The sequence below is a fragment of the Micromesistius poutassou genome (genome assembly GCF_964030765.1).
Source record: "Micromesistius poutassou genome assembly, chromosome: 5".
Lineage (NCBI taxonomy): Eukaryota > Metazoa > Chordata > Actinopteri > Gadiformes > Gadidae > Micromesistius > Micromesistius poutassou.
This window is the reverse complement of record NC_140275.1, coordinates 5,740,904-5,766,896: the sequence shown is the minus strand read 5'-3', so window position 1 is coordinate 5,766,896 and position 25,993 is coordinate 5,740,904. Positions and strand designations below refer to the sequence as shown.

The 25,993-nt window shown below is 44.4% G+C and overlaps 26 non-coding genes across 26 annotated transcripts; all 26 read right to left on the bottom strand.

Moving 5' to 3' along the window:
- Nucleotides 1-369: 369 nt before the first annotated feature.
- Nucleotides 370-441, bottom strand: AC3HAE_014113 (transfer RNA methionine (anticodon CAU)). The gene has a single exon. It is a non-coding gene; the product is annotated as a tRNA-Met (tRNA).
- A 280-nt stretch (nucleotides 442-721) lies between these two features.
- AC3HAE_014112 (transfer RNA arginine (anticodon CCU)) lies at nucleotides 722-794 on the bottom strand. The gene has a single exon. It is a non-coding gene; the product is annotated as a tRNA-Arg (tRNA).
- Nucleotides 795-1,880: 1,086 nt separating this feature from the next.
- AC3HAE_014110 (transfer RNA arginine (anticodon CCU)) lies at nucleotides 1,881-1,953 on the bottom strand. Its single transcript has one exon. It is a non-coding gene; the product is annotated as a tRNA-Arg (tRNA).
- A 1,084-nt stretch (nucleotides 1,954-3,037) lies between these two features.
- Nucleotides 3,038-3,110, bottom strand: AC3HAE_014109 (transfer RNA arginine (anticodon CCU)). The gene has a single exon. It is a non-coding gene; the product is annotated as a tRNA-Arg (tRNA).
- A 1,086-nt stretch (nucleotides 3,111-4,196) lies between these two features.
- AC3HAE_014107 (transfer RNA arginine (anticodon CCU)) lies at nucleotides 4,197-4,269 on the bottom strand. The gene has a single exon. It is a non-coding gene; the product is annotated as a tRNA-Arg (tRNA).
- Nucleotides 4,270-5,355: 1,086 nt separating this feature from the next.
- On the bottom strand, nucleotides 5,356-5,428 carry AC3HAE_014106 (transfer RNA arginine (anticodon CCU)). Its single transcript has one exon. It is a non-coding gene; the product is annotated as a tRNA-Arg (tRNA).
- Nucleotides 5,429-6,518: 1,090 nt separating this feature from the next.
- On the bottom strand, nucleotides 6,519-6,591 carry AC3HAE_014105 (transfer RNA arginine (anticodon CCU)). Its single transcript has one exon. It is a non-coding gene; the product is annotated as a tRNA-Arg (tRNA).
- A 1,086-nt stretch (nucleotides 6,592-7,677) lies between these two features.
- On the bottom strand, nucleotides 7,678-7,750 carry AC3HAE_014104 (transfer RNA arginine (anticodon CCU)). Its single transcript has one exon. It is a non-coding gene; the product is annotated as a tRNA-Arg (tRNA).
- Nucleotides 7,751-8,840: 1,090 nt separating this feature from the next.
- Nucleotides 8,841-8,913, bottom strand: AC3HAE_014103 (transfer RNA arginine (anticodon CCU)). Its single transcript has one exon. It is a non-coding gene; the product is annotated as a tRNA-Arg (tRNA).
- A 1,090-nt stretch (nucleotides 8,914-10,003) lies between these two features.
- Nucleotides 10,004-10,076, bottom strand: AC3HAE_014102 (transfer RNA arginine (anticodon CCU)). The gene has a single exon. It is a non-coding gene; the product is annotated as a tRNA-Arg (tRNA).
- A 1,090-nt stretch (nucleotides 10,077-11,166) lies between these two features.
- AC3HAE_014101 (transfer RNA arginine (anticodon CCU)) lies at nucleotides 11,167-11,239 on the bottom strand. Its single transcript has one exon. It is a non-coding gene; the product is annotated as a tRNA-Arg (tRNA).
- Nucleotides 11,240-12,325: 1,086 nt separating this feature from the next.
- Nucleotides 12,326-12,398, bottom strand: AC3HAE_014100 (transfer RNA arginine (anticodon CCU)). Its single transcript has one exon. It is a non-coding gene; the product is annotated as a tRNA-Arg (tRNA).
- Nucleotides 12,399-13,488: 1,090 nt separating this feature from the next.
- Nucleotides 13,489-13,561, bottom strand: AC3HAE_014098 (transfer RNA arginine (anticodon CCU)). The gene has a single exon. It is a non-coding gene; the product is annotated as a tRNA-Arg (tRNA).
- Nucleotides 13,562-13,848: 287 nt separating this feature from the next.
- AC3HAE_014096 (transfer RNA arginine (anticodon CCU)) lies at nucleotides 13,849-13,921 on the bottom strand. The gene has a single exon. It is a non-coding gene; the product is annotated as a tRNA-Arg (tRNA).
- A 734-nt stretch (nucleotides 13,922-14,655) lies between these two features.
- On the bottom strand, nucleotides 14,656-14,727 carry AC3HAE_014095 (transfer RNA methionine (anticodon CAU)). The gene has a single exon. It is a non-coding gene; the product is annotated as a tRNA-Met (tRNA).
- A 280-nt stretch (nucleotides 14,728-15,007) lies between these two features.
- On the bottom strand, nucleotides 15,008-15,080 carry AC3HAE_014094 (transfer RNA arginine (anticodon CCU)). The gene has a single exon. It is a non-coding gene; the product is annotated as a tRNA-Arg (tRNA).
- Nucleotides 15,081-16,170: 1,090 nt separating this feature from the next.
- On the bottom strand, nucleotides 16,171-16,243 carry AC3HAE_014093 (transfer RNA arginine (anticodon CCU)). Its single transcript has one exon. It is a non-coding gene; the product is annotated as a tRNA-Arg (tRNA).
- Nucleotides 16,244-16,977: 734 nt separating this feature from the next.
- AC3HAE_014092 (transfer RNA methionine (anticodon CAU)) lies at nucleotides 16,978-17,049 on the bottom strand. Its single transcript has one exon. It is a non-coding gene; the product is annotated as a tRNA-Met (tRNA).
- Nucleotides 17,050-17,329: 280 nt separating this feature from the next.
- On the bottom strand, nucleotides 17,330-17,402 carry AC3HAE_014091 (transfer RNA arginine (anticodon CCU)). The gene has a single exon. It is a non-coding gene; the product is annotated as a tRNA-Arg (tRNA).
- A 1,090-nt stretch (nucleotides 17,403-18,492) lies between these two features.
- Nucleotides 18,493-18,565, bottom strand: AC3HAE_014090 (transfer RNA arginine (anticodon CCU)). The gene has a single exon. It is a non-coding gene; the product is annotated as a tRNA-Arg (tRNA).
- A 1,086-nt stretch (nucleotides 18,566-19,651) lies between these two features.
- AC3HAE_014089 (transfer RNA arginine (anticodon CCU)) lies at nucleotides 19,652-19,724 on the bottom strand. Its single transcript has one exon. It is a non-coding gene; the product is annotated as a tRNA-Arg (tRNA).
- A 1,090-nt stretch (nucleotides 19,725-20,814) lies between these two features.
- Nucleotides 20,815-20,887, bottom strand: AC3HAE_014088 (transfer RNA arginine (anticodon CCU)). The gene has a single exon. It is a non-coding gene; the product is annotated as a tRNA-Arg (tRNA).
- Nucleotides 20,888-21,973: 1,086 nt separating this feature from the next.
- Nucleotides 21,974-22,046, bottom strand: AC3HAE_014085 (transfer RNA arginine (anticodon CCU)). The gene has a single exon. It is a non-coding gene; the product is annotated as a tRNA-Arg (tRNA).
- Nucleotides 22,047-23,132: 1,086 nt separating this feature from the next.
- AC3HAE_014084 (transfer RNA arginine (anticodon CCU)) lies at nucleotides 23,133-23,205 on the bottom strand. The gene has a single exon. It is a non-coding gene; the product is annotated as a tRNA-Arg (tRNA).
- Nucleotides 23,206-24,295: 1,090 nt separating this feature from the next.
- On the bottom strand, nucleotides 24,296-24,368 carry AC3HAE_014083 (transfer RNA arginine (anticodon CCU)). Its single transcript has one exon. It is a non-coding gene; the product is annotated as a tRNA-Arg (tRNA).
- Nucleotides 24,369-25,454: 1,086 nt separating this feature from the next.
- On the bottom strand, nucleotides 25,455-25,527 carry AC3HAE_014082 (transfer RNA arginine (anticodon CCU)). The gene has a single exon. It is a non-coding gene; the product is annotated as a tRNA-Arg (tRNA).
- Between the last annotated feature and the right edge of the window lie 466 nt (nucleotides 25,528-25,993).

Here is a 25,993-nt window from a genome sequence, read left to right as displayed (position 1 = left end):
TACATTCCCAACACACGGAATCTACCATCAGATTCTTGCCCTATCCTGCTTTTTATTAATACTGTAAACAACCTTTTGACTCAAATTAGTGGCTCATAGTTTCAAAAGGGAGGATATGGACCTCCAGCATAACTCTGCTTTTCATGTAAAAAATGGAGTCCAACTGCAATTCTCTGGGCCGATCCACCTGTTAAATGATTGTTTAAAAAACATTTGGACTGAAATGTGCTGCTAATGGTTTCAAGAGAAAGGCTCTGTGCCTCTATCTCCAATTCTGCTGGTGCCACAATGACTTCAGACATCCAAATGAAAGTGATGTAGCCATCACTCTATCTGGAATTAACTTTGAGGCCTGATACATTATACTGCTAGCAGAGGATGGTTTCGATCCATCGACCTCTGGGTTATGGGCCCAGCACGCTTCCGCTGCGCCACTCTGCTTTGCATTTAAAGAACATGGAGTCAAATTGTAAACCCTGGCTCAATCCACATTGTAATGCTTATTGTAACGCAGCTTATAGTTCCAGCATGACTTGAGAGGTGGGCACAGTGTGTGGCGCAATCCCTATGCCAGCACAGGATTCTTGATTTGGATGTCAATTGCAATTAATTTTTAGACTGAAACATTGAAAACATATGATTCTAGCAGAGGATGGTTTCGATCCATCGACCTCTGGGTTATGGGCCCAGCACGCTTCCGCTGCGCCACTCTGCTTGAATACACCCCAGACGGGACTCGAACCCACAATCCCTGGCTTAGGAGGCCAGTGCCTTATCCATTAGGCCACTGGGGCGCACGTTATTTTCTGACATGAGATTTGAAGAAAAAATAATCAACGACCAATCAAGGTTTGAAATACATAAGGACAATGCATGTGCGTGTGTATCGTCTTTCTTCAACCCCAGTCTTACTACCAATCCCTCACATCGTCTTCATAACAGATATTGTCAAATACTTTATGAGGAATATTGGACACTCATTTTCATCCCAATGTGAGACGAACTCTTTATGCTTGGTAGGGAGGGTGGGCTAGAATGACGATGGCACTCGCATTCAATGCTTGATCCTTTGTACAGCAATGATTCTAGCAGAGGATGGTTTCGATCCATCGACCTCTGGGTTATGGGCCCAGCACGCTTCCGCTGCGCCACTCTGCTTTACATTCCCAACACACGGAATCTAACATCAGATTCTTGCCCTATCCTGCTTTTTATTAATACTGTAAACAACCTTTTGACTCAAATTAGTGGCTCATAGTTTCAAAAGGGAGGATATGGACCTCCAGCATAACTCTGCTTTTCATGTAAAAAATGGAGTCCAACTGCAATTCTCTGGGCCGATCCACCTGTTAAATGATTGTTTAAAAAACATTTGGACTGAAATGTGCTGCTAATGGTTTTAAGAGAAAGGCTCTGTACCTCTATCGCCAATTCTGCTGGTGCCACAATGACTTCAGACATCCAAATGAAAGTGATGTAGCCATCACTCTATCTGGAATTAACTTTGAGGCCTGATACATTATACTGCTAGCAGAGGATGGTTTCGATCCATCGACCTCTGGGTTATGGGCCCAGCACGCTTCCGCTGCGCCACTCTGCTTTGCATTTAAATAACATGGAGTCAAATTGTAAACCCTGGCTCAATCCACATTGTAATGCTTATTGTAACGCAGCTTATAGTTCCAGCATGACTTGAGAGGTGGGCACAGTGTGTGGCGCAATCCCTATGCCAGCACAGGATTCTTGATTTGGATGTCAATTGCAATTAATTTTTAGACTGAAACATTGAAAACATATGATTCTAGCAGAGGATGGTTTCGATACATCGACCTCTGGGTTATGGGCCCAGCACGCTTCCGCTGCGCCACTCTGCTTGAATACACCCCAGACGGGACTCGAACCCACAATCCCTGGCTTAGGAGGCCAGTGCCTTATCCATTAGGCCACTGGGGCGCACGTTATTTTCTGACATGAGATTTGAAGAAAAAATAATCAACGACCAATCAAGGTTTGAAATACATAAGGACAATGCATGTGTATCGTCTTTCTTCAACCCCAGTCTTACTACCAATCCCTCACTCAAATCGTCTTCCTAACAGATATTGTCAAATACTTTTTGAGGAATATTGGACACTCATTTTCATCCCAATGTGAGACGAACTCTTTATGCTTGGTAGGGAGGGTGGGCTAGAATGACGATGGCACTCGCATTCAATGCTTGATCCTTTGTACAGCAATGATTCTAGCAGAGGATGGTTTCGATCCATCGACCTCTGGGTTATGGGCCCAGCACGCTTCCGCTGCGCCACTCTGCTTTACATTCCCAACACACGGAATCTAACATCAGATTCTTGCCCTATCCTGCTTTTTATTAATACTGTAAACAACCTTTTGACTCAAATTAGTGGCTCATAGTTTCAAAAGGGAGGATATGGACCTCCAGCATAACTCTGCTTTTCATGTAAAAAATGGAGTCCAACTGCAATTCTCTGGGCCGATCCACCTGTTAAATGATTGTTTAAAAAACATTTGGACTGAAATGTGCTGCTAATGGTTTTAAGAGAAAGGCTCTGTACCTCTATCGCCAATTCTGCTGGTGCCACAATGACTTCAGACATCCAAATGAAAGTGATGTAGCCATCACTCTATCTGGAATTAACTTTGAGGCCTGATACATTATACTGCTAGCAGAGGATGGTTTCGATCCATCGACCTCTGGGTTATGGGCCCAGCACGCTCCCGCTGGGCCACTCTGCTTTGCAGTTAAATAACATGGAGTCAAATTGTAAACCCTGGCTCAATCCACATTGTAATGCTTATTGTTTCGCAGCTTATAGTTCCAGCATGACTTGAGAGGTGGGCACAGTGTGTGGCGCAATCCCTATGCCAGCACAGGATTCTTGATTTGGATGTCAATTGCAATTAATTTTTAGACTGAAACATTGAAAACATATGATTCTAGCAGAGGATGGTTTCGATCCATCGACCTCTGGGTTATGGGCCCAGCACGCTTCCGCTGCGCCACTCTGCTTGAATACACCCCAGACGGGACTCGAACCCACAATCCCTGGCTTAGGAGGCCAGTGCCTTATCCATTAGGCCACTGGGGCGCACGTTATTTTCTGACATGAGATTTGAAGAAAAAATAATCAACGACCAATCAAGGTTTGAAATACATAAGGACAATGCATGTGCGTGTGTATCGTCTTTCTTCAACCCCAGTCTTACTACCAATCCCTCACATCGTCTTCATAACAGATATTGTCAAATACTTTTTGAGGAATATTGGACACTCATTTTCATCCCAATGTGAGACGAACTCTTTATGCTTGGTAGGGAGGGTGGGCTAGAATGACGATGGCACTCGCATTCAATGCTTGATCCTTTGTACAGCAATGATTCTAGCAGAGGATGGTTTCGATCCATCGACCTCTGGGTTATGGGCCCAGCACGCTTCCGCTGCGCCACTCTGCTTTACATTCCCAACACACGGAATCTAACATCAGATTCTTGCCCTATCCTGCTTTTTATTAATACTGTAAACAACCTTTTGACTCAAATTAGTGGCTCATAGTTTCAAAAGGGAGGATATGGACCTCCAGCATAACTCTGCTTTTCATGTAAAAAATGGAGTCCAACTGCAATTCTCTGGGCCGATCCACCTGTTAAATGATTGTTTAAAAAACATTTGGACTGAAATGTGCTGCTAATGGTTTTAAGAGAAAGGCTCTGTACCTCTATCGCCAATTCTGCTGGTGCCACAATGACTTCAGACATCCAAATGAAAGTGATGTAGCCATCACTCTATCTGGAATTAACTTTGAGGCCTGATACATTATACTGCTAGCAGAGGATGGTTTCGATCCATCGACCTCTGGGTTATGGGCCCAGCACGCTTCCGCTGCGCCACTCTGCTTTGCATTTAAATAACATGGAGTCAAATTGTAAACCCTGGCTCAATCCACATTGTAATGCTTATTGTTACGCAGCTTATAGTTCCAGCATGACTTGAGAGGTGGGCACAGTGTGTGGCGCAATCCCTATGCCAGCACAGGATTCTTGATTTGGATGTCAATTGCAATTAATTTTTAGACTGAAACATTGAAAACATATGATTCTAGCAGAGGATGGTTTCGATCCATCGACCTCTGGGTTATGGGCCCAGCACGCTTCCGCTGCGCCACTCTGCTTGAATACACCCCAGACGGGACTCGAACCCACAATCCCTGGCTTAGGAGGCCAGTGCCTTATCCATTAGGCCACTGGGGCGCACGTTATTTTCTGACATGAGATTTGAAGAAAAAATAATCAACGACCAATCAAGGTTTGAAATACATAAGGACAATGCATGTGCGTGTGTATCGTCTTTCTTCAACCCCAGTCTTACTACCAATCCCTCACATCGTCTTCATAACAGATATTGTCAAATACTTTTTGAGGAATATTGGACACTCATTTTCATCCCAATGTGAGACGAACTCTTTATGCTTGGTAGGGAGGGTGGGCTAGAATGACGATGGCACTCGCATTCAATGCTTGATCCTTTGTACAGCAATGATTCTAGCAGAGGATGGTTTCGATCCATCGACCTCTGGGTTATGGGCCCAGCACGCTTCCGCTGCGCCACTCTGCTTTACATTCCCAACACACGGAATCTAACATCAGATTCTTGCCCTATCCTGCTTTTTATTAATACTGTAAACAACCTTTTGACTCAAATTAGTGGCTCATAGTTTCAAAAGGGAGGATATGGACCTCCAGCATAACTCTGCTTTTCATGTAAAAAATGGAGTCCAACTGCAATTCTCTGGGCCGATCCACCTGTTAAATGATTGTTTAAAAAACATTTGGACTGAAATGTGCTGCTAATGGTTTTAAGAGAAAGGCTCTGTACCTCTATCGCCAATTCTGCTGGTGCCACAATGACTTCAGACATCCAAATGAAAGTGATGTAGCCATCACTCTATCTGGAATTAACTTTGAGGCCTGATACATTATACTGCTAGCAGAGGATGGTTTCGATCCATCGACCTCTGGGTTATGGGCCCAGCACGCTTCCGCTGCGCCACTCTGCTTTGCATTTAAATAACATGGAGTCAAATTGTAAACCCTGGCTCAATCCACATTGTAATGCTTATTGTTACGCAGCTTATAGTTCCAGCATGACTTGAGAGGTGGGCACAGTGTGTGGCGCAATCCCTATGCCAGCACAGGATTCTTGATTTGGATGTCAATTGCAATTAATTTTTAGACTGAAACATTGAAAACATATGATTCTAGCAGAGGATGGTTTCGATCCATCGACCTCTGGGTTATGGGCCCAGCACGCTTCCGCTGCGCCACTCTGCTTGAATACACCCCAGACGGGACTCGAACCCACAATCCCTGGCTTAGGAGGCCAGTGCCTTATCCATTAGGCCACTGGGGCGCACGTTATTTTCTGACATGAGATTTGAAGAAAAAATAATCAACGACCAATCAAGGTTTGAAATACATAAGCACAATGCATGTGCGTGTGTATCGTCTTTCTTCAACCCCAGTCTTACTACCAATCCCTCACTCAAATCGTCTTCCTAGCAGATATTGTCAAATACTTTTTGAGGAATATTGGACACTCATTTTCATCCCAATGTGAGACGAACTCTTTATGCTTGGTAGGGAGGGTGGGCTAGAATGACGATGGCACTCGCATTCAATGCTTGATCCTTTGTACAGCAATGATTCTAGCAGAGGATGGTTTCGATCCATCGACCTCTGGGTTATGGGCCCAGCACGCTTCCGCTGCGCCACTCTGCTTTACATTCCCAACACACGGAATCTAACATCAGATTCTTGCCCTATCCTGCTTTTTATTAATACTGTAAACAACCTTTTGACTCAAATTAGTGGCTCATAGTTTCAAAAGGGAGGATATGGACCTCCAGCATAACTCTGCTTTTCATGTAAAAAATGGAGTCCAACTGCAATTCTCTGGGCCGATCCACCTGTTAAATGATTGTTTAAAAAACATTTGGACTGAAATGTGCTGCTAATGGTTTTAAGAGAAAGGCTCTGTACCTCTATCGCCAATTCTGCTGGTGCCACAATGACTTCAGACATCCAAATGAAAGTGATGTAGCCATCACTCTATCTGGAATTAACTTTGAGGCCTGATACATTATACTGCTAGCAGAGGATGGTTTCGATCCATCGACCTCTGGGTTATGGGCCCAGCACGCTTCCGCTGCGCCACTCTGCTTTGCATTTAAATAACATGGAGTCAAATTGTAAACCCTGGCTCAATCCACATTGTAATGCTTATTGTAACGCAGCTTATAGTTCCAGCATGACTTGAGAGGTGGGCACAGTGTGTGGCGCAATCCCTATGCCAGCACAGGATTCTTGATTTGGATGTCAATTGCAATTAATTTTTAGACTGAAACATTGAAAACATATGATTCTAGCAGAGGATGGTTTCGATCCATCGACCTCTGGGTTATGGGCCCAGCACGCTTCCGCTGCGCCACTCTGCTTGAATACACCCCAGACGGGACTCGAACCCACAATCCCTGGCTTAGGAGGCCAGTGCCTTATCCATTAGGCCACTGGGGCGCACGTTATTTTCTGACATGAGATTTGAAGAAAAAATAATCAACGACCAATCAAGGTTTGAAATACATAAGGACAATGCATGTGCGTGTGTATCGTCTTTCTTTAACCCCAGTCTTACTACCAATCCCTCACATCGTCTTCATAACAGATATTGTCAAATACTTTTTGAGGAATATTGGACACTCATTTTCATCCCAATGTGAGACGAACTCTTTATGCTTGGTAGGGAGGGTGGGCTAGAATGACGATGGCACTCGCATTCAATGCTTGATCCTTTGTACAGCAATGATTCTAGCAGAGGATGGTTTCGATCCATCGACCTCTGGGTTATGGGCCCAGCACGCTTCCGCTGCGCCACTCTGCTTTACATTCCCAACACACGGAATCTAACATCAGATTCTTGCCCTATCCTGCTTTTTATTAATACTGTAAACAACCTTTTGACTCAAATTAGTGGCTCATAGTTTCAAAAGGGAGGATATGGACCTCCAGCATAACTCTGCTTTTCATGTAAAAAATGGAGTCCAACTGCAATTCTCTGGGCCGATCCACCTGTTAAATGATTGTTTAAAAAACATTTGGACTGAAATGTGCTGCTAATGGTTTTAAGAGAAAGGCTCTGTACCTCTATCGCCAATTCTGCTGGTGCCACAATGACTTCAGACATCCAAATGAAAGTGATGTAGCCATCACTCTATCTGGAATTAACTTTGAGGCCTGATACATTATACTGCTAGCAGAGGATGGTTTCGATCCATCGACCTCTGGGTTATGGGCCCAGCACGCTTCCGCTGCGCCACTCTGCTTTGCATTTAAATAACATGGAGTCAAATTGTAAACCCTGGCTCAATCCACATTGTAATGCTTATTGTAACGCAGCTTATAGTTCCAGCATGACTTGAGAGGTGGGCACAGTGTGTGGCGCAATCCCTATGCCAGCACAGGATTCTTGATTTGGATGTCAATTGCAATTAATTTTTAGACTGAAACATTGAAAACATATGATTCTAGCAGAGGATGGTTTCGATCCATCGACCTCTGGGTTATGGGCCCAGCACGCTTCCGCTGCGCCACTCTGCTTGAATACACCCCAGACGGGACTCGAACCCACAATCCCTGGCTTAGGAGGCCAGTGCCTTATCCATTAGGCCACTGGGGCGCACGTTATTTTCTGACATGAGATTTGAAGAAAAAATAATCAACGACCAATCAAGGTTTGAAATACATAAGGACAATGCATGTGCGTGTGTATCGTCTTTCTTCAACCCCAGTCTTACTACCAATCCCTCACTCAAATCGTCTTCCTAACAGATATTGTCAAATACTTTTTGAGGAATATTGGACACTCATTTTCATCCCAATGTGAGACGAACTCTTTATGCTTGGTAGGGAGGGTGGGCTAGAATGACGATGGCACTCGCATTCAATGCTTGATCCTTTGTACAGCAATGATTCTAGCAGAGGATGGTTTCGATCCATCGACCTCTGGGTTATGGGCCCAGCACGCTTCCGCTGCGCCACTCTGCTTTACATTCCCAACACACGGAATCTAACATCAGATTCTTGCCCTATCCTGCTTTTTATTAATACTGTAAACAACCTTTTGACTCAAATTAGTGGCTCATAGTTTCAAAAGGGAGGATATGGACCTCCAGCATAACTCTGCTTTTCATGTAAAAAATGGAGTCCAACTGCAATTCTCTGGGCCGATCCACCTGTTAAATGATTGTTTAAAAAACATTTGGACTGAAATGTGCTGCTAATGGTTTTAAGAGAAAGGCTCTGTACCTCTATCGCCAATTCTGCTGGTGCCACAATGACTTCAGACATCCAAATGAAAGTGATGTAGCCATCACTCTATCTGGAATTAACTTTGAGGCCTGATACATTATACTGCTAGCAGAGGATGGTTTCGATCCATCGACCTCTGGGTTATGGGCCCAGCACGCTTCCGCTGCGCCACTCTGCTTTGCATTTAAATAACATGGAGTCAAATTGTAAACCCTGGCTCAATCCACATTGTAATGCTTATTGTTACGCAGCTTATAGTTCCAGCATGACTTGAGAGGTGGGCACAGTGTGTGGCGCAATCCCTATGCCAGCACAGGATTCTTGATTTGGATGTCAATTGCAATTAATTTTTAGACTGAAACATTGAAAACATATGATTCTAGCAGAGGATGGTTTCGATCCATCGACCTCTGGGTTATGGGCCCAGCACGCTTCCGCTGCGCCACTCTGCTTAAATTCACCCCAGACGGGACTCGAACCCACAATCCCTGGCTTAGGAGGCCAGTGCCTTATCCATTAGGCCACTGGGGCGCACGTTATTTTCTGACATGAGATTTGAAGAAAAAATAATCAACGACCAATCAAGGTTTGAAATACATAAGGACAATGCATGTGCGTGTGTATCGTCTTTCTTCAACCCCAGTCTTACTACCAATCCCTCACTCAAATCGTCTTCCTAACAGATATTGTCAAATACTTTTTGAGGAATATTGGACACTCATTTTCATCCCAATGTGAGACGAACTCTTTATGCTTGGTAGGGAGGGTGGGCTAGAATGACGATGGCACTCGCATTCAATGCTTGATCCTTTGTACAGCAATGATTCTAGCAGAGGATGGTTTCGATCCATCGACCTCTGGGTTATGGGCCCAGCACGCTTCCGCTGCGCCACTCTGCTTTACATTCCCAACACACGGAATCTAACATCAGATTCTTGCCCTATCCTGCTTTTTATTAATACTGTAAACAACCTTTTGACTCAAATTAGTGGCTCATAGTTTCAAAAGGGAGGATATGGACCTCCAGCATAACTCTGCTTTTCATGTAAAAAATGGAGTCCAACTGCAATTCTCTGGGCCGATCCACCTGTTAAATGATTGTTTAAAAAACATTTGGACTGAAATGTGCTGCTAATGGTTTTAAGAGAAAGGCTCTGTACCTCTATCGCCAATTCTGCTGGTGCCACAATGACTTCAGACATCCAAATGAAAGTGATGTAGCCATCACTCTATCTGGAATTAACTTTGAGGGCTGATACATTATACTGCTAGCAGAGGATGGTTTCGATCCATCGACCTCTGGGTTATGGGCCCAGCACGCTCCCGCTGGGCCACTCTGCTTTGCAGTTAAATAACATGGAGTCAAATTGTAAACCCTGGCTCAATCCACATTGTAATGCTTATTGTTTCGCAGCTTATAGTTCCAGCATGACTTGAGAGGTGGGCACAGTGTGTGGCGCAATCCCTATGCCAGCACAGGATTCTTGATTTGGATGTCAATTGCAATTAATTTTTAGACTGAAACATTGAAAACATATGATTCTAGCAGAGGATGGTTTCGATCCATCGACCTCTGGGTTATGGGCCCAGCACGCTTCCGCTGCGCCACTCTGCTTGAATACACCCCAGACGGGACTCGAACCCACAATCCCTGGCTTAGGAGGCCAGTGCCTTATCCATTAGGCCACTGGGGCGCACGTTATTTTCTGACATGAGATTTGAAGAAAAAATAATCAACGACCAATCAAGGTTTGAAATACATAAGGACAATGCATGTGCGTGTGTATCGTCTTTCTTCAACCCCAGTCTTACTACCAATCCCTCACTCAAATCGTCTTCCTAGCAGATATTGTCAAATACTTTTTGAGGAATATTGGACACTCATTTTCATCCCAATGTGAGACGAACTCTTTATGCTTGGTAGGGAGGGTGGGCTAGAATGACGATGGCACTCGCATTCAATGCTTGATCCTTTGTACAGCAATGATTCTAGCAGAGGATGGTTTCGATCCATCGACCTCTGGGTTATGGGCCCAGCACGCTTCCGCTGCGCCACTCTGCTTTACATTCCCAACACACGGAATCTAACATCAGATTCTTGCCCTATCCTGCTTTTTATTAATACTGTAAACAACCTTTTGACTCAAATTAGTGGCTCATAGTTTCAAAAGGGAGGATATGGACCTCCAGCATAACTCTGCTTTTCATGTAAAAAATGGAGTCCAACTGCAATTCTCTGGGCCGATCCACCTGTTAAATGATTGTTTAAAAAACATTTGGACTGAAATGTGCTGCTAATGGTTTTAAGAGAAAGGCTCTGTACCTCTATCGCCAATTCTGCTGGTGCCACAATGACTTCAGACATCCAAATGAAAGTGATGTAGCCATCACTCTATCTGGAATTAACTTTGAGGCCTGATACATTATACTGCTAGCAGAGGATGGTTTCGATCCATCGACCTCTGGGTTATGGGCCCAGCACGCTTCCGCTGCGCCACTCTGCTTTGCATTTAAATAACATGGAGTCAAATTGTAAACCCTGGCTCAATCCACATTGTAATGCTTATTGTAACGCAGCTTATAGTTCCAGCATGACTTGAGAGGTGGGCACAGTGTGTGGCGCAATCCCTATGCCAGCACAGGATTCTTGATTTGGATGTCAATTGCAATTAATTTTTAGACTGAAACATTGAAAACATATGATTCTAGCAGAGGATGGTTTCGATCCATCGACCTCTGGGTTATGGGCCCAGCACGCTTCCGCTGCGCCACTCTGCTTGAATACACCCCAGACGGGACTCGAACCCACAATCCCTGGCTTAGGAGGCCAGTGCCTTATCCATTAGGCCACTGGGGCGCACGTTATTTTCTGACATGAGATTTGAAGAAAAAATAATCAACGACCAATCAAGGTTTGAAATACATAAGGACAATGCATGTGCGTGTGTATCGTCTTTCTTTAACCCCAGTCTTACTACCAATCCCTCACATCGTCTTCATAACAGATATTGTCAAATACTTTTTGAGGAATATTGGACACTCATTTTCATCCCAATGTGAGACGAACTCTTTATGCTTGGTAGGGAGGGTGGGCTAGAATGACGATGGCACTCGCATTCAATGCTTGATCCTTTGTACAGCAATGATTCTAGCAGAGGATGGTTTCGATCCATCGACCTCTGGGTTATGGGCCCAGCACGCTTCCGCTGCGCCACTCTGCTTTACATTCCCAACACACGGAATCTAACATCAGATTCTTGCCCTATCCTGCTTTTTATTAATACTGTAAACAACCTTTTGACTCAAATTAGTGGCTCATAGTTTCAAAAGGGAGGATATGGACCTCCAGCATAACTCTGCTTTTCATGTAAAAAATGGAGTCCAACTGCAATTCTCTGGGCCGATCCACCTGTTAAATGATTGTTTAAAAAACATTTGGACTGAAATGTGCTGCTAATGGTTTTAAGAGAAAGGCTCTGTACCTCTATCGCCAATTCTGCTGGTGCCACAATGACTTCAGACATCCAAATGAAAGTGATGTAGCCATCACTCTATCTGGAATTAACTTTGAGGCCTGATACATTATACTGCTAGCAGAGGATGGTTTCGATCCATCGACCTCTGGGTTATGGGCCCAGCACGCTTCCGCTGCGCCACTCTGCTTTGCATTTAAATAACATGGAGTCAAATTGTAAACCCTGGCTCAATCCACATTGTAATGCTTATTGTAACGCAGCTTATAGTTCCAGCATGACTTGAGAGGTGGGCACAGTGTGTGGCGCAATCCCTATGCCAGCACAGGATTCTTGATTTGGATGTCAATTGCAATTAATTTTTAGACTGAAACATTGAAAACATATGATTCTAGCAGAGGATGGTTTCGATCCATCGACCTCTGGGTTATGGGCCCAGCACGCTTCCGCTGCGCCACTCTGCTTGAATACACCCCAGACGGGACTCGAACCCACAATCCCTGGCTTAGGAGGCCAGTGCCTTATCCATTAGGCCACTGGGGCGCACGTTATTTTCTGACATGAGATTTGAAGAAAAAATAATCAACGACCAATCAAGGTTTGAAATACATAAGGACAATGCATGTGCGTGTGTATCGTCTTTCTTCAACCCCAGTCTTACTACCAATCCCTCACTCAAATCGTCTTCCTAACAGATATTGTCAAATACTTTTTGAGGAATATTGGACACTCATTTTCATCCCAATGTGAGACGAACTCTTTATGCTTGGTAGGGAGGGTGGGCTAGAATGACGATGGCACTCGCATTCAATGCTTGATCCTTTGTACAGCAATGATTCTAGCAGAGGATGGTTTCGATCCATCGACCTCTGGGTTATGGGCCCAGCACGCTTCCGCTGCGCCACTCTGCTTTACATTCCCAACACACGGAATCTAACATCAGATTCTTGCCCTATCCTGCTTTTTATTAATACTGTAAACAACCTTTTGACTCAAATTAGTGGCTCATAGTTTCAAAAGGGAGGATATGGACCTCCAGCATAACTCTGCTTTTCATGTAAAAAATGGAGTCCAACTGCAATTCTCTGGGCCGATCCACCTGTTAAATGATTGTTTAAAAAACATTTGGACTGAAATGTGCTGCTAATGGTTTTAAGAGAAAGGCTCTGTACCTCTATCGCCAATTCTGCTGGTGCCACAATGACTTCAGACATCCAAATGAAAGTGATGTAGCCATCACTCTATCTGGAATTAACTTTGAGGCCTGATACATTATACTGCTAGCAGAGGATGGTTTCGATCCATCGACCTCTGGGTTATGGGCCCAGCACGCTTCCGCTGCGCCACTCTGCTTTGCATTTAAATAACATGGAGTCAAATTGTAAACCCTGGCTCAATCCACATTGTAATGCTTATTGTTACGCAGCTTATAGTTCCAGCATGACTTGAGAGGTGGGCACAGTGTGTGGCGCAATCCCTATGCCAGCACAGGATTCTTGATTTGGATGTCAATTGCAATTAATTTTTAGACTGAAACATTGAAAACATATGATTCTAGCAGAGGATGGTTTCGATCCATCGACCTCTGGGTTATGGGCCCAGCACGCTTCCGCTGCGCCACTCTGCTTAAATACACCCCAGACGGGACTCGAACCCACAATCCCTGGCTTAGGAGGCCAGTGCCTTATCCATTAGGCCACTGGGGCGCACGTTATTTTCTGACATGAGATTTGAAGAAAAAATAATCAACGACCAATCAAGGTTTGAAATACATAAGGACAATGCATGTGCGTGTGTATCGTCTTTCTTCAACCCCAGTCTTACTACCAATCCCTCACTCAAATCGTCTTCCTAACAGATATTGTCAAATACTTTTTGAGGAATATTGGACACTCATTTTCAAAACATATGATTCTAGCAGAGGATGGTTTCGATCCATCGACCTCTGGGTTATGGGCCCAGCACGCTTCCGCTGCGCCACTCTGCTTGAATACACCCCAGACGGGACTCGAACCCACAATCCCTGGCTTAGGAGGCCAGTGCCTTATCCATTAGGCCACTGGGGCGCACGTTATTTTCTGACATGAGATTTGAAGAAAAAATAATCAACGACCAATCAAGGTTTGAAATACATAAGGACAATGCATGTGCGTGTGTATCGTCTTTCTTCAACCCCAGTCTTACTACCAATCCCTCACATCGTCTTCATAACAGATATTGTCAAATACTTTTTGAGGAATATTGGACACTCATTTTCATCCCAATGTGAGACGAACTCTTTATGCTTGGTAGGGAGGGTGGGCTAGAATGACGATGGCACTCGCATTCAATGCTTGATCCTTTGTACAGCAATGATTCTAGCAGAGGATGGTTTCGATCCATCGACCTCTGGGTTATGGGCCCAGCACGCTTCCGCTGCGCCACTCTGCTTTACATTCCCAACACACGGAATCTAACATCAGATTCTTGCCCTATCCTGCTTTTTATTAATACTGTAAACAACCTTTTGACTCAAATTAGTGGCTCATAGTTTCAAAAGGGAGGATATGGACCTCCAGCATAACTCTGCTTTTCATGTAAAAAATGGAGTCCAACTGCAATTCTCTGGGCCGATCCACCTGTTAAATGATTGTTTAAAAAACATTTGGACTGAAATGTGCTGCTAATGGTTTTAAGAGAAAGGCTCTGTACCTCTATCGCCAATTCTGCTGGTGCCACAATGACTTCAGACATCCAAATGAAAGTGATGTAGCCATCACTCTATCTGGAATTAACTTTGAGGCCTGATACATTATACTGCTAGCAGAGGATGGTTTCGATCCATCGACCTCTGGGTTATGGGCCCAGCACGCTTCCACTGCGCCACTCTGCTTTGCATTTAAATAACATGGAGTCAAATTGTAAACCCTGGCTCAATCCACATTGTAATGCTTATTGTTACGCAGCTTATAGTTCCAGCATGACTTGAGAGGTGGGCACAGTGTGTGGCGCAATCCCTATGCCAGCACAGGATTCTTGATTTGGATGTCAATTGCAATTAATTTTTAGACTGAAACATTGAAAACATATGATTCTAGCAGAGGATGGTTTCGATCCATCGACCTCTGGGTTATGGGCCCAGCACGCTTCCGCTGCGCCACTCTGCTTAAATACACCCCAGACGGGACTCGAACCCACAATCCCTGGCTTAGGAGGCCAGTGCCTTATCCATTAGGCCACTGGGGCGCACGTTATTTTCTGACATGAGATTTGAAGAAAAAATAATCAACGACCAATCAAGGTTTGAAATACATAAGGACAATGCATGTGCGTGTGTATCGTCTTTCTTCAACCCCAGTCTTACTACCAATCCCTCACTCAAATCGTCTTCCTAACAGATATTGTCAAATACTTTTTGAGGAATATTGGACACTCATTTTCATCCCAATGTGAGACGAACTCTTTATGCTTGGTAGGGAGGGTGGGCTAGAATGACGATGGCACTCGCATTCAATGCTTGATCCTTTGTACAGCAATGATTCTAGCAGAGGATGGTTTCGATCCATCGACCTCTGGGTTATGGGCCCAGCACGCTTCCGCTGCGCCACTCTGCTTTACATTCCCAACACACGGAATCTAACATCAGATTCTTGCCCTATCCTGCTTTTTATTAATACTGTAAACAACCTTTTGACTCAAATTAGTGGCTCATAGTTTCAAAAGGGAGGATATGGACCTCCAGCATAACTCTGCTTTTCATGTAAAAAATGGAGTCCAACTGCAATTCTCTGGGCCGATCCACCTGTTAAATGATTGTTTAAAAAACATTTGGACTGAAATGTGCTGCTAATGGTTTTAAGAGAAAGGCTCTGTACCTCTATCGCCAATTCTGCTGGTGCCACAATGACTTCAGACATCCAAATGAAAGTGATGTAGCCATCACTCTATCTGGAATTAACTTTGAGGCCTGATACATTATACTGCTAGCAGAGGATGGTTTCGATCCATCGACCTCTGGGTTATGGGCCCAGCACGCTCCCGCTGGGCCACTCTGCTTTGCAGTTAAATAACATGGAGTCAAATTGTAAACCCTGGCTCAATCCACATTGTAATGCTTATTGTTTCGCAGCTTATAGTTCCAGCATGACTTGAGAGGTGGGCACAGTGTGTGGCGCAATCCCTATGCCAGCACAGGATTCTTGATTTGGATGTCAATTGCAATTAATTTTTAGACTGAAACATTGAAAACATATGATTCTAGCAGAGGATGGTTTCGATCCATCGACCTCTGGGTTATGGGCCCAGCACGCTTCCGCTGCGCCACTCTGCTTGAATACACCCCAGACGGGACTCGAACCCACAATCCCTGGCTTAGGAGGCCAGTGCCTTATCCATTAGGCCACTGGGGCGCACGTTATTTTCTGACATGAGATTTGAAGAAAAAATAATCAACGACCAATCAAGGTTTGAAATACATAAGGACAATGCATGTGCGTGTGTATCGTCTTTCTTCAACCCCAGTCTTACTACCAATCCCTCACATCGTCTTCATAACAGATATTGTCAAATACTTTTTGAGGAATATTGGACACTCATTTTCATCCCAATGTGAGACGAACTCTTTATGCTTGGTAGGGAGGGTGGGCTAGAATGACGATGGCACTCGCATTCAATGCTTGATCCTTTGTACAGCAATGATTCTAGCAGAGGATGGTTTCGATCCATCGACCTCTGGGTTATGGGCCCAGCACGCTTCCGCTGCGCCACTCTGCTTTACATTCCCAACACACGGAATCTAACATCAGATTCTTGCCCTATCCTGCTTTTTATTAATACTGTAAACAACCTTTTGACTCAAATTAGTGGCTCATAGTTTCAAAAGGGAGGATATGGACCTCCAGCATAACTCTGCTTTTCATGTAAAAAATGGAGTCCAACTGCAATTCTCTGGGCCGATCCACCTGTTAAATGATTGTTTAAAAAACATTTGGACTGAAATGTGCTGCTAATGGTTTTAAGAGAAAGGCTCTGTACCTCTATCGCCAATTCTGCTGGTGCCACAATGACTTCAGACATCCAAATGAAAGTGATGTAGCCATCACTCTATCTGGAATTAACTTTGAGGCCTGATACATTATACTGCTAGCAGAGGATGGTTTCGATCCATCGACCTCTGGGTTATGGGCCCAGCACGCTTCCACTGCGCCACTCTGCTTTGCATTTAAATAACATGGAGTCAAATTGTAAACCCTGGCTCAATCCACATTGTAATGCTTATTGTTACGCAGCTTATAGTTCCAGCATGACTTGAGAGGTGGGCACAGTGTGTGGCGCAATCCCTATGCCAGCACAGGATTCTTGATTTGGATGTCAATTGCAATTAATTTTTAGACTGAAACATTGAAAACATATGATTCTAGCAGAGGATGGTTTCGATCCATCGACCTCTGGGTTATGGGCCCAGCACGCTTCCGCTGCGCCACTCTGCTTGAATACACCCCAGACGGGACTCGAACCCACAATCCCTGGCTTAGGAGGCCAGTGCCTTATCCATTAGGCCACTGGGGCGCACGTTATTTTCTGACATGAGATTTGAAGAAAAAATAATCAACGACCAATCAAGGTTTGAAATACATAAGGACAATGCATGTGCGTGTGTATCGTCTTTCTTCAACCCCAGTCTTACTACCAATCCCTCACTCAAATCGTCTTCCTAACAGATATTGTCAAATACTTTTTGAGGAATATTGGACACTCATTTTCATCCCAATGTGAGACGAACTCTTTATGCTTGGTAGGGAGGGTGGGCTAGAATGACGATGGCACTCGCATTCAATGCTTGATCCTTTGTACAGCAATGTTTCTAGCAGAGGATGGTTTCGATCCATCGACCTCTGGGTTATGGGCCCAGCACGCTTCCGCTGCGCCACTCTGCTTTACATTCCCAACACACGGAATCTAACATCAGATTCTTGCCCTATCCTGCTTTTTATTAATACTGTAAACAACCTTTTGACTCAAATTAGTGGCTCATAGTTTCAAAAGGGAGGATATGGACCTCCAGCATAACTCTGCTTTTCATGTAAAAAATGGAGTCCAACTGCAATTCTCTGGGCCGATCCACCTGTTAAATGATTGTTTAAAAAACATTTGGACTGAAATGTGCTGCTAATGGTTTTAAGAGAAAGGCTCTGTACCTCTATCGCCAATTCTGCTGGTGCCACAATGACTTCAGACATCCAAATGAAAGTGATGTAGCCATCACTCTATCTGGAATTAACTTTGAGGCCTGATACATTATACTGCTAGCAGAGGATGGTTTCGATCCATCGACCTCTGGGTTATGGGCCCAGCACGCTTCCGCTGCGCCACTCTGCTTTGCATTTAAATAACATGGAGTCAAATTGTAAACCCTGGCTCAATCCACATTGTAATGCTTATTGTAACGCAGCTTATAGTTCCAGCATGACTTGAGAGGTGGGCACAGTGTGTGGCGCAATCCCTATGCCAGCACAGGATTCTTGATTTGGATGTCAATTGCAATTAATTTTTAGACTGAAACATTGAAAACATATGATTCTAGCAGAGGATGGTTTCGATCCATCGACCTCTGGGTTATGGGCCCAGCACGCTTCCGCTGCGCCACTCTGCTTGAATACACCCCAGACGGGACTCGAACCCACAATCCCTGGCTTAGGAGGCCAGTGCCTTATCCATTAGGCCACTGGGGCGCACGTTATTTTCTGACATGAGATTTGAAGAAAAAATAATCAACGACCAATCAAGGTTTGAAATACATAAGGACAATGCATGTGCGTGTGTATCGTCTTTCTTCAACCCCAGTCTTACTACCAATCCCTCACATCGTCTTCATAACAGATATTGTCAAATACTTTTTGAGGAATATTGGACACTCATTTTCATCCCAATGTGAGACGAACTCTTTATGCTTGGTAGGGAGGGTGGGCTAGAATGACGATGGCACTCGCATTCAATGCTTGATCCTTTGTACAGCAATGATTCTAGCAGAGGATGGTTTCGATCCATCGACCTCTGGGTTATGGGCCCAGCACGCTTCCGCTGCGCCACTCTGCTTTACATTCCCAACACACGGAATCTAACATCAGATTCTTGCCCTATCCTGCTTTTTATTAATACTGTAAACAACCTTTTGACTCAAATTAGTGGCTCATAGTTTCAAAAGGGAGGATATGGACCTCCAGCATAACTCTGCTTTTCATGTAAAAAATGGAGTCCAACTGCAATTCTCTGGGCCGATCCACCTGTTAAATGATTGTTTAAAAAACATTTGGACTGAAATGTGCTGCTAATGGTTTTAAGAGAAAGGCTCTGTACCTCTATCGCCAATTCTGCTGGTGCCACAATGACTTCAGACATCCAAATGAAAGTGATGTAGCCATCACTCTATCTGGAATTAACTTTGAGGCCTGATACATTATACTGCTAGCAGAGGATGGTTTCGATCCATCGACCTCTGGGTTATGGGCCCAGCACGCTTCCGCTGCGCCACTCTGCTTTGCATTTAAATAACATGGAGTCAAATTGTAAACCCTGGCTCAATCCACATTGTAATGCTTATTGTTACGCAGCTTATAGTTCCAGCATGACTTGAGAGGTGGGCACAGTGTGTGGCGCAATCCCTATGCCAGCACAGGATTCTTGATTTGGATGTCAATTGCAATTAATTTTTAGACTGAAACATTGAAAACATATGATTCTAGCAGAGGATGGTTTCGATCCATCGACCTCTGGGTTATGGGCCCAGCACGCTTCCGCTGCGCCACTCTGCTTGAATACACCCCAGACGGGACTCGAACCCACAATCCCTGGCTTAGGAGGCCAGTGCCTTATCCATTAGGCCACTGGGGCGCACGTTATTTTCTGACATGAGATTTGAAGAAAAAATAATCAACGACCAATCAAGGTTTGAAATACATAAGGACAATGCATGTGCGTGTGTATCGTCTTTCTTCAACCCCAGTCTTACTACCAATCCCTCACTCAAATCGTCTTCCTAACAGATATTGTCAAATACTTTTTGAGGAATATTGGACACTCATTTTCATCCCAATGTGAGACGAACTCTTTATGCTTGGTAGGGAGGGTGGGCTAGAATGACGATGGCACTCGCATTCAATGCTTGATCCTTTGTACAGCAATGATTCTAGCAGAGGATGGTTTCGATCCATCGACCTCTGGGTTATGGGCCCAGCACGCTTCCGCTGCGCCACTCTGCTTTACATTCCCAACACACGGAATCTAACATCAGATTCTTGCCCTATCCTGCTTTTTATTAATACTGTAAACAACCTTTTGACTCAAATTAGTGGCTCATAGTTTCAAAAGGGAGGATATGGACCTCCAGCATAACTCTGCTTTTCATGTAAAAAATGGAGTCCAACTGCAATTCTCTGGGCCGATCCACCTGTTAAATGATTGTTTAAAAAACATTTGGACTGAAATGTGCTGCTAATGGTTTTAAGAGAAAGGCTCTGTACCTCTATCGCCAATTCTGCTGGTGCCACAATGACTTCAGACATCCAAATGAAAGTGATGTAGCCATCACTCTATCTGGAATTAACTTTGAGGCCTGATACATTATACTGCTAGCAGAGGATGGTTTCGATCCATCGACCTCTGGGTTATGGGCCCAGCACGCTCCCGCTGGGCCACTCTGCTTTGCAGTTAAATAACATGGAGTCAAATTGTAAACCCTGGCTCAATCCACATTGTAATGCTTATTGTTTCGCAGCTTATAGTTCCAGCATGACTTGAGAGGTGGGCACAGTGTGTGGCGCAATCCCTATGCCAGCACAGGATTCTTGATTTGGATGTCAATTGCAATTAATTTTTAGACTGAAACATTGAAAACATATGATTCTAGCAGAGGATGGTTTCGATCCATCGACCTCTGGGTTATGGGCCCAGCACGCTTCCGCTGCGCCACTCTGCTTGAATACACCCCAGACGGGACTCGAACCCACAATCCCTGGCTTAGGAGGCCAGTGCCTTATCCATTAGGCCACTGGGGCGCACGTTATTTTCTGACATGAGATTTGAAGAAAAAATAATCAACGACCAATCAAGGTTTGAAATACATAAGGACAATGCATGTGCGTGTGTATCGTCTTTCTTCAACCCCAGTCTTACTACCAATCCCTCACATCGTCTTCATAACAGATATTGTCAAATACTTTTTGAGGAATATTGGACACTCATTTTCATCCCAATGTGAGACGAACTCTTTATGCTTGGTAGGGAGGGTGGGCTAGAATGACGATGGCACTCGCATTCAATGCTTGATCCTTTGTACAGCAATGATTCTAGCAGAGGATGGTTTCGATCCATCGACCTCTGGGTTATGGGCCCAGCACGCTTCCGCTGCGCCACTCTGCTTTACATTCCCAACACACGGAATCTAACATCAGATTCTTGCCCTATCCTGCTTTTTATTAATACTGTAAACAACCTTTTGACTCAAATTAGTGGCTCATAGTTTCAAAAGGGAGGATATGGACCTCCAGCATAACTCTGCTTTTCATGTAAAAAATGGAGTCCAACTGCAATTCTCTGGGCCGATCCACCTGTTAAATGATTGTTTAAAAAACATTTGGACTGAAATGTGCTGCTAATGGTTTTAAGAGAAAGGCTCTGTACCTCTATCGCCAATTCTGCTGGTGCCACAATGACTTCAGACATCCAAATGAAAGTGATGTAGCCATCACTCTATCTGGAATTAACTTTGAGGCCTGATACATTATACTGCTAGCAGAGGATGGTTTCGATCCATCGACCTCTGGGTTATGGGCCCAGCACGCTTCCGCTGCGCCACTCTGCTTTGCATTTAAATAACATGGAGTCAAATTGTAAACCCTGGCTCAATCCACATTGTAATGCTTATTGTTACGCAGCTTATAGTTCCAGCATGACTTGAGAGGTGGGCACAGTGTGTGGCGCAATCCCTATGCCAGCACAGGATTCTTGATTTGGATGTCAATTGCAATTAATTTTTAGACTGAAACATTGAAAACATATGATTCTAGCAGAGGATGGTTTCGATCCATCGACCTCTGGGTTATGGGCCCAGCACGCTTCCGCTGCGCCACTCTGCTTGAATACACCCCAGACGGGACTCGAACCCACAATCCCTGGCTTAGGAGGCCAGTGCCTTATCCATTAGGCCACTGGGGCGCACGTTATTTTCTGACATGAGATTTGAAGAAAAAATAATCAACGACCAATCAAGGTTTGAAATACATAAGGACAATGCATGTGCGTGTGTATCGTCTTTCTTCAACCCCAGTCTTACTACCAATCCCTCACATCGTCTTCATAACAGATATTGTCAAATACTTTTTGAGGAATATTGGACACTCATTTTCATCCCAATGTGAGACGAACTCTTTATGCTTGGTAGGGAGGGTGGGCTAGAATGACGATGGCACTCGCATTCAATGCTTGATCCTTTGTACAGCAATGATTCTAGCAGAGGATGGTTTCGATCCATCGACCTCTGGGTTATGGGCCCAGCACGCTTCCGCTGCGCCACTCTGCTTTACATTCCCAACACACGGAATCTAACATCAGATTCTTGCCCTATCCTGCTTTTTATTAATACTGTAAACAACCTTTTGACTCAAATTAGTGGCTCATAGTTTCAAAAGGGAGGATATGGACCTCCAGCATAACTCTGCTTTTCATGTAAAAAATGGAGTCCAACTGCAATTCTCTGGGCCGATCCACCTGTTAAATGATTGTTTAAAAAACATTTGGACTGAAATGTGCTGCTAATGGTTTTAAGAGAAAGGCTCTGTACCTCTATCGCCAATTCTGCTGGTGCCACAATGACTTCAGACATCCAAATGAAAGTGATGTAGCCATCACTCTATCTGGAATTAACTTTGAGGCCTGATACATTATACTGCTAGCAGAGGATGGTTTCGATCCATCGACCTCTGGGTTATGGGCCCAGCACGCTTCCGCTGCGCCACTCTGCTTTGCATTTAAATAACATGGAGTCAAATTGTAAACCCTGGCTCAATCCACATTGTAATGCTTATTGTTACGCAGCTTATAGTTCCAGCATGACTTGAGAGGTGGGCACAGTGTGTGGCGCAATCCCTATGCCAGCACAGGATTCTTGATTTGGATGTCAATTGCAATTAATTTTTAGACTGAAACATTGAAAACATATGATTCTAGCAGAGGATGGTTTCGATCCATCGACCTCTGGGTTATGGGCCCAGCACGCTTCCGCTGCGCCACTCTGCTTGAATACACCCCAGACGGGACTCGAACCCACAATCCCTGGCTTAGGAGGCCAGTGCCTTATCCATTAGGCCACTGGGGCGCACGTTATTTTCTGACATGAGATTTGAAGAAAAAATAATCAACGACCAATCAAGGTTTGAAATACATAAGGACAATGCATGTGCGTGTGTATCGTCTTTCTTCAACCCCAGTCTTACTACCAATCCCTCACTCAAATCGTCTTCCTAGCAGATATTGTCAAATACTTTTTGAGGAATATTGGACACTCATTTTCATCCCAATGTGAGACGAACTCTTTATGCTTGGTAGGGAGGGTGGGCTAGAATGACGATGGCACTCGCATTCAATGCTTGATCCTTTGTACAGCAATGATTCTAGCAGAGGATGGTTTCGATCCATCGACCTCTGGGTTATGGGCCCAGCACGCTTCCGCTGCGCCACTCTGCTTTACATTCCCAACACACGGAATCTAACATCAGATTCTTGCCCTATCCTGCTTTTTATTAATACTGTAAACAACCTTTTGACTCAAATTAGTGGCTCATAGTTTCAAAAGGGAGGATATGGACCTCCAGCATAACTCTGCTTTTCATGTAAAAAATGGAGTCCAACTGCAATTCTCTGGGCCGATCCACCTGTTAAATGATTGTTTAAAAAACATTTGGACTGAAATGTGCTGCTAATGGTTTTAAGAGAAAGGCTCTGTACCTCTATCGCCAATTCTGCTGGTGCCACAATGACTTCAGACATCCAAATGAAAGTGATGTAGCCATCACTCTATCTGGAATTAACTTTGAGGCCTGATACATTATACTGCTAGCAGAGGATGGTTTCGATCCATCGACCTCTGGGTTATGGGCCCAGCACGCTTCCGCTGCGCCACTCTGCTTTGCATTTAAATAACATGGAGTCAAATTGTAAACCCTGGCTCAATCCACATTGTAATGCTTATTGTAACGCAGCTTATAGTTCCAGCATGACTTGAGAGGTGGGCACAGTGTGTGGCGCAATCCCTATGCCAGCACAGGATTCTTGATTTGGATGTCAATTGCAATTAATTTTTAGACTGAAACATTGAAAACATATGATTCTAGCAGAGGATGGTTTCGATCCATCGACCTCTGGGTTATGGGCCCAGCACGCTTCCGCTGCGCCACTCTGCTTGAATACACCCCAGACGGGACTCGAACCCACAATCCCTGGCTTAGGAGGCCAGTGCCTTATCCATTAGGCCACTGGGGCGCACGTTATTTTCTGACATGAGATTTGAAGAAAAAATAATCAACGACCAATCAAGGTTTGAAATACATAAGGACAATGCATGTGCGTGTGTATCGTCTTTCTTTAACCCCAGTCTTACTACCAATCCCTCACATCGTCTTCATAACAGATATTGTCAAATACTTTTTGAGGAATATTGGACACTCATTTTCATCCCAATGTGAGACGAACTCTTTATGCTTGGTAGGGAGGGTGGGCTAGAATGACGATGGCACTCGCATTCAATGCTTGATCCTTTGTACAGCAATGATTCTAGCAGAGGATGGTTTCGATCCATCGACCTCTGGGTTATGGGCCCAGCACGCTTCCGCTGCGCCACTCTGCTTTACATTCCCAACACACGGAATCTAACATCAGATTCTTGCCCTATCCTGCTTTTTATTAATACTGTAAACAACCTTTTGACTCAAATTAGTGGCTCATAGTTTCAAAAGGGAGGATATGGACCTCCAGCATAACTCTGCTTTTCATGTAAAAAATGGAGTCCAACTGCAATTCTCTGGGCCGATCCACCTGTTAAATGATTGTTTAAAAAACATTTGGACTGAAATGTGCTGCTAATGGTTTTAAGAGAAAGGCTCTGTACCTCTATCGCCAATTCTGCTGGTGCCACAATGACTTCAGACATCCAAATGAAAGTGATGTAGCCATCACTCTATCTGGAATTAACTTTGAGGCCTGATACATTATACTGCTAGCAGAGGATGGTTTCGATCCATCGACCTCTGGGTTATGGGCCCAGCACGCTTCCGCTGCGCCACTCTGCTTTGCATTTAAATAACATGGAGTCAAATTGTAAACCCTGGCTCAATCCACATTGTAATGCTTATTGTAACGCAGCTTATAGTTCCAGCATGACTTGAGAGGTGGGCACAGTGTGTGGCGCAATCCCTATGCCAGCACAGGATTCTTGATTTGGATGTCAATTGCAATTAATTTTTAGACTGAAACATTGAAAACATATGATTCTAGCAGAGGATGGTTTCGATCCATCGACCTCTGGGTTATGGGCCCAGCACGCTTCCGCTGCGCCACTCTGCTTGAATACACCCCAGACGGGACTCGAACCCACAATCCCTGGCTTAGGAGGCCAGTGCCTTATCCATTAGGCCACTGGGGCGCACGTTATTTTCTGACATGAGATTTGAAGAAAAAATAATCAACGACCAATCAAGGTTTGAAATACATAAGGACAATGCATGTGCGTGTGTATCGTCTTTCTTCAACCCCAGTCTTACTACCAATCCCTCACTCAAATCGTCTTCCTAACAGATATTGTCAAATACTTTTTGAGGAATATTGGACACTCATTTTCATCCCAATGTGAGACGAACTCTTTATGCTTGGTAGGGAGGGTGGGCTAGAATGACGATGGCACTCGCATTCAATGCTTGATCCTTTGTACAGCAATGATTCTAGCAGAGGATGGTTTCGATCCATCGACCTCTGGGTTATGGGCCCAGCACGCTTCCGCTGCGCCACTCTGCTTTACATTCCCAACACACGGAATCTAACATCAGATTCTTGCCCTATCCTGCTTTTTATTAATACTGTAAACAACCTTTTGACTCAAATTAGTGGCTCAT